We start from the raw sequence: 7,181 nt of genomic DNA on the forward strand, positions 1-7,181 counted from the left end.
CGCAAGCCTCAAACCATCAATAAAGGTTGATTATTTGCCATGTCCTTGGTCTGTTTTGCAAGTTTGCAAATATTCATATATACAATATATTTGATATGCTGTAATATGAAAATACATTACCAAGCAGCCGACCTGCTTGCACCAATCCCATGCAATTACTGTAAAATACAAACCCTGCCTAATGAATTGAATTCATTCATTCATCCATTCATTATTACAATTCAAGTAAAAAAATTACAGTATGAGTATTGGTACCGTAAAACTGATTATGGTAACATGCTGTACTGTAGATTTATAGCATTATACTGGCAGCAGAGTTGCCAGCAACTTACTGTAATTATATAATACAGCTGTGATGCTGTAATGACTACAGTAGGCTCATTCATGTACAGTATAATGCTGTATTGTACAATTTTTCTTACTGTATAACATGATACCATCTCTGCTGTAAAGTAAAATTACAGTATTTAGCTGGCAACTCTGCTGCCAGTATAATGCTGTCAATTTACAGGGAAAGATTTTACAGTGCAGGCATGCCACAAACATTTGCTCTGTACACGTAGTCTTCCCAACGCCACTGTCTGAACACACATGAGATACCCATGAGAAATAATTGTCCCCTAAACTTCTGCATTTCGATTGGCATACCAATTTGTCAAATCCAAAATAAACTATGCCATGTACACATCGTCATCAAATGATAAACAACAAACTTTAGACTTGACACATCTGTCTTGCGCTGCATCAATACAAGTCCCAAGGCATTCTGTAGCTGCACACAAAAAGAAAACTGAGTGCTGTCAGATCTTATCTTCGATTATCTGTTTTTCTCAGTTCTGGCCAAAACAGCCGTATTTATCAAAGGGAAAGACGCACACTTAAAGCCATCCCTCAGCCCCACCCTGGGACTCTCTCCCCAAATCCCAGGATGTCTTGCGCCCGCCAGGTGCAGAAAAAGCCCTGATAAACCCTTCCATTAAATTGTGGGTGTTAGCAAATGGATGGAAAGGGTAGAGTCTCACCAACGGTGCCCAGATTCAGACAGCTTAGAGTTGAGCTCCAAGTCCCAGTGATATGGGCACGGTATTTTAATCAGCCTCCTGTAAAACTAACTTTAGAAGAGATGCCATGGGAGCCATACCTGAAAACTAATGGTTTTAGCGCCAAACCGCATCCTTGTGATAATTAATGCTTGAGATGTTAAGCATAGTAGCCCATAACGTCAGGATGCATGCAGCACAATGGATTTTGTGAGTGCAACCATTTTATTTTCATCTACTGTAGGCTGTAGTCTAATTGTTCTCAAGGACTCAATGTATGAATGATGGTGTATAAAAAAATCAAATTAAAAATAAAAGAGAAATGTATGCATTCACTAACTGTAAGTCGCTCTGGATAAGAGCGTCTGCTATAATGACTAAAATGTAAAAAATAAAATGGTGTATGAATAGAGCAATAGTCACAAAGGCTGTCCTTTTAGTGTTTGAGCTAAAATCGTCAACACTCAGTCGATAATGCACAGTGCTCATAGAAACAGGGCTAAATGTGTTCAAGATTATAGCAAACGTATAGAAACCATAATGCCCTCAAGCTTTCAGTATATAGATAAACAACTTCCTCTCAGATTATGGCTGAACTAGGCCTCTTTTAGCCTCCCCAAGAAGCAAAAATACTTGATTAGATTGCTAGGTGCTGAACTAAGATCGCTATAGTATTTCAACAAGAAGGTCCACATTTTAGTTTTTTACTTCTTTAACCTGTCTCCTGCTGGTCTCCTCCCCTTCATCTACACTGATTGAAGTGGATTTAACAGGTGACATCAATAAGGGATCATAGCCTTCACCTGGATTCACCTGGTCAGTCTATGTCCTAATGTTTTGTACACTCAGTGTACATTTCCTGTGTGGACTATTGCTTATAAGGACCAACGTTTGGAAGGCTATTTCTAAGGCCTACTTATATATTTTGGGGGTTTCTCTGTGGACTATCCTTTGGATTACACAGACTAGCAACTGAACTGGTAAAATCAATCCTTACTTAATTTCTCAAGGCTGAATTAATTAGGTTTTTGTTGGATTTTGGGACTGAACTGAATTGAAATGTTACTTTCATTAGAGAACATGCTTTTGCATTTTCATTTGTGATTCAGAGACTGAGCCCGCACATTTGCCAGCTGATTAATTTATGAACCAAACATTTTTTACATGACATTTTAGCCCTCCCTTGTTTTTCTACCAGCTATATTGGGTTTGGTGCTGCCTGACCATTTTATAATTCAATAGGGAAGTATTCTACTCAATGATCCAGGCTTCAATAGAGAAAATACCCAGCTCCCTCTAGGGAATACTGTTTGGTTCAATCATAGCTGAATCAACCGGTTCTTTACCTAAGTCAATAGAGTGGGTGATGGAGGAGCCTCTATCTCCAGTACAGAGGGAGGGATATTACCAGGGAAATTGTCTGAGAGGGAGAGCGGCGTTTTCTCTGCCCCTGTGTCTGTGTTAAAGTGGGACTGCGTGGACTGATGTCTTAATGTACTCTATCATCAAATGTGTTCCTCTAAGTTATTCACCCCCAAAAAATTATGTTACAAATTTATTCAAATGTGTTTGTCCTTAGTGGAGAAACTGTATGGTGAATGAGGGACTGCACTTATTGTTGAGTTGTATGAGTAATATCACATTTGGTGGTACACTCCATGGTCAGAAGTATGTGGACACATGTTTGTCGAACATCTCATTCCAAAATCAGGGGCATTAATATGTAGTTGGTCCCCCCTTTGCTGTTATAACAGCCTTCACTCTTCTGGGAAGGCTTTCCAATAGATGTTGGAACATTGCTGCAGGGACTTGAGTCCATTCAGCCATGAGCATTAGTGAGGTCAGGGCTCTGTGCAGGCCAGTCAAGATCTTCCACACCAATCTCGAAAAACCATTTCTTAATGGACCTTGCTTTGTGCACGGGGGCATTGTCATGCTGAAACAGGAAAGGGCCTTCCCCAAACTGTTGCCACAAAGTTGGAAGCACAGAATCGTCTAGAATGTCATTGTATGCTGTAGCGTTAAGATTTCCCTTCAATGGAACTAAGGGGCCTAGCCCGAACCATGAAAAACAGCCCTAGACCATTATTCCTCCTCCACCAAACTTTACAGTTGACACAATGCATTGAGGCAGGTAGCGTTCTCCTGGCATCCGCCAAACCCAGATTCGTCCGTCGGACTGCCAGATGATGAAGCGTGATTCATCACTCCAAAGAACTCATTTCCACTGCTCCAGAGTCCAATGGCGGCGCTGTCAGCTTTTTGGTTTGGTTGTCACCCAAATATCTATCACTGCTCTTTCAACCATTTTAAAAGCACCGCAAAGTGCAAATGGGAATACAATGTCAGGTGTTTTGTTTGTTTCAAATCAAATCTTATTTGTCACATTCGCCGAATACAACAGGTGTAGACTTTACCATGAAATGCTTACTTACAAGCCCTTAAACAACAATGCAGTTTTAAGAAAAATAAGAGTTAAAGTATTTACTAAATAAACAAAAGTAACACAAAATAACAATAACGAGGCTATATACAGGGGGTACCGGTGACGAGTCAATGTGCGGGGGTACAGGGTAATTGAGGTAATATGTACATGTAGGTAGGGGTAAAGTGACTATGCATAGATAATAAACAGCAAGTAGCATCAGCGTAAAAAAGAGGGTTCAATGCAAATAGTCCGGGTAGCCATTTGATTAACTGTTAAGCAGTTTTATGACTGCTTCTTTAACCTGTCTCCTCCCTTCATCTACACTGATCGAAGTGGATTTAACAAGTGATATCAATAAGGGATCATAGATTTCACCTGGATTCACCTGGTCAGTCTATGTCATGGAAAGAGCAGGTGTTCTTAATGTTTTGTGTACTCAGTATATAGTTGCTGTAACCTCAATGTGGTCGTGTGTCTTACTCATTTTAAGGTTGAATGTTCCATTAGTTTGTAAGATAACCTAAGGCTATTTATTATATTACACAAGTAGTATTGAATTGTGTTTGGTTGCCAACACAATCAACTATTAATATTTAAAGTAGATGTACTGTATCTATTGCTTGGATAGTTACATCTGTGCCACTGACTTCTGGCTTTAATTCCAGTTTGTCTACAAATTAATAATATGTATGTTGGATTCATGTCTCCATCTCAACCAAAAATCTAAGTTAAAGAATAAATGCACTTTAAATAAAGTTGGATTTGATTTAGTCCTATTCTTTAACTTAGATGTTTGGTTGAGATGGCGATGTGAATCTAACATATTTATTATTATTTTAAATTTTTAGGGGGTAGATCAGCTTTAATATTACAGATAGATTTTAACTTTCATCAATGTAATTGTCTGCATCACTTTCAATATGTTTTATTTTCTCACATATATATATCCTTTAAAAATATATATGTACCTTAATTACTTTCCAACCCCACCACCCCTTCCCTAATTGGAGTAAACTAGTGAACAACAATGCTTAGGCCTCTACTTCCAGCTTATACATATTATATACATTTTATGGACACAGTCAATTTTACAATAATTATATTTTGTTTGTTTTTACTCCTGAACTTCCTCTACCCTCAACCTCTCCGATCATTTTCAAGATGTCCATCCGGTTTGCTTCTATATGCCATATCTTTCATATCAATTATTAATTTGTACTAGACAAACTGGAATTAAAGTCAGTGGCACAGATGGAACTATCCAAGCAGAAGATACATCTTTTTCAAATGTTGATATTTGGTTGCATTGACAACCAAACACAATTCAATATCACTAAATATAATTACATTTGAAACCAAATCAGAGCTTGAAACCCTAGGCTTATTGTATTGATTTAGACTCTGTTGAATTAAAAAAAATAGCTGTTGATGACTTTGCAAAAGCTAGAGGCCTAAATAAACTCATTGATGATGTATGAGTGATAAAGTATGGTCACATCTCCTTTGCTCTGTTATTTAAACCTACCCTTTGAAATGACTTCGATAGCAACAGTGAATCTATTTAGTGTTTAAGTGGAGATCTTTCAACAATCATTCTCATGATAGCACATTGATAATAGTCAGTGACACATCATAGCTAAGCAGGACTGGGCTTGCTTAAAACCCTGAATGGGAGACGAAAGGGTAGTTGTAGATAGATCAGTTCTCCAGTAGGCAGTGCTGCCCCCAGCCTATAGTTTTTTCTTTTCTGATAGTGGATATGACGTTGTGGATATGACCTTAAAGGTATGAATTCAACATATTTTATACAAGGTTTGTCTATGTTGTAATTTGGTTACCATGATAACATAATCATGTGGTTGAAATTTCATCCTCAAAACAACAGTTTACGATTATTACTTTTTTCAAATCCAATATATTTGACGTAGAGTTCACGTCACAATACGTTGACAAATTACTTTGAAACAACGTTGATTCAACCAGTTTATGCCCAGTGGGTAGAAATCCATAATCCTATCAGTTTCCATATGGAAGCTGAATTGACATTTAATGGACCTTTTGATTTATTTAAATCCTCAGTGAAGGTCCACAGAGATGTGACTGATTTCAGTAATGACTAACGCATGACCACAAGGCAGCTCTAGATACTCTCCACTCTCAGTAGTAGTTTGTGTTCATCAGGGCACACCATTTCAACATGTTGTTCAACGGATACAGTTCAGATACAGTTACTCCCCATTTCACTATTTTTCTGACTGTTTTGTTCCGTTACGTGCCTAAGTGAACATGAGCCTGATGTCAGGACTACTGTTGACCTATAAACGTATTGTGATGTCACGAGAGGCTGTGTCCTGGAGGGACGTTACATCCCCCTGAGGTGGCTGCAAACCCAGACAGCTATGGCTCCATCTGCTGGTATGGTCGGGAACTCCACCCCTCTATGGCCAATCTTCCCACGCAGCTGAAACAAATGAGGAGCTGATGAGCTGAAGGTTTGGGAAGGGAAGAGACACTGAGGGAGTGTGTGGGGGGTGAAGAGACACAGTCTCCAAGCTGGGCTCTCTGGAGGACAAGAGTGCTGCACGTCCACTTCCATGAGGAATATAAGGATTTGGAGATACTTACCTTTGGGAAATACTCACCTTTGGATATATGCACCTGTGGAAATACGTGAGAGACATTTGGAAGGACTCTTTGCTGGGTTGGCCACTAGCTGCAACGTGGACTACAGTAAGGCTGGGGAAAAGTTATCTGAGCGAGTGAGAATTATGATTTTGGATGGGGAAGAGACATCCCTGAACTGTTAACCCTTAAAGAGCCACAAGAGAACAGAATTTGGTTATATTTTCGTTAATTTCCCAAGACCTATAATAAAATCCTTGTTTTGTTTGAACCTTGTCTCCTTGCACTACTTGAGCAATCCCGCTGAAAGCTGTGTAGCCTCTCGTGACGTCACAGTATCTTATGAGGTGAGTTCCATATCCTTACACTGTAGGTTAATTATTATTCTTTGTATCTATGTACAATGGTTTACTGTGAAAAGTGATGATCGTGACAACATCCCTGATGACATGCAATGGCACGACTTTCCAGAAATCAATGCTTGAAAATATGTGGGCTTTGGAGAAATGTGGTTGAACACACATTCTCTAACCAATAGTTAGAATTACATTATTTACTTTTCAAGAATGTCTGAATGGCCTTCACAAAAACCACAGTTCCCGTAAGCCTTTTCCTTCCCATCAATTCTTTCATCTTTTCATAACATTTGGTAGTATTAATTTTCGGTAGGTTTCAGATGTTTACACCTCTGTCTATCATAAATATGTATTTATCTCGCTCTCACAGACATACAACATGCACACCCACACGTATACAGACACAGACATTCAGACATGTTTTACTATCCTTGTGGGGACCAAACAATTGATTCCTGTATCTGGGTGGGTGTTACACCGGAACTAGTACACTATAAGTGGGGTGTATAGGGACATCATTAGGCATGACACAAGATGTACCATGTGTGAAATCCTAATGGCCAAGTAAACATTGGACATTTACACCGGCAGTAACGTTGTCAGATTCCCTTAATCGCCCACACATTACAATGTGTCAGAAGTGGTGAAATGCCACCGGGATTGCGCCGCATCGACCAGCTGGTTTTCAACGAAAACATCTCTGACAACTGGAAAAAGTTTCAGAAGGAATGGCGA

This window comes from Coregonus clupeaformis, unplaced genomic scaffold, assembly GCF_020615455.1.
Source record: "Coregonus clupeaformis isolate EN_2021a unplaced genomic scaffold, ASM2061545v1 scaf0318, whole genome shotgun sequence".
Classification (NCBI taxonomy): Eukaryota; Metazoa; Chordata; class Actinopteri; order Salmoniformes; family Salmonidae; genus Coregonus; species Coregonus clupeaformis.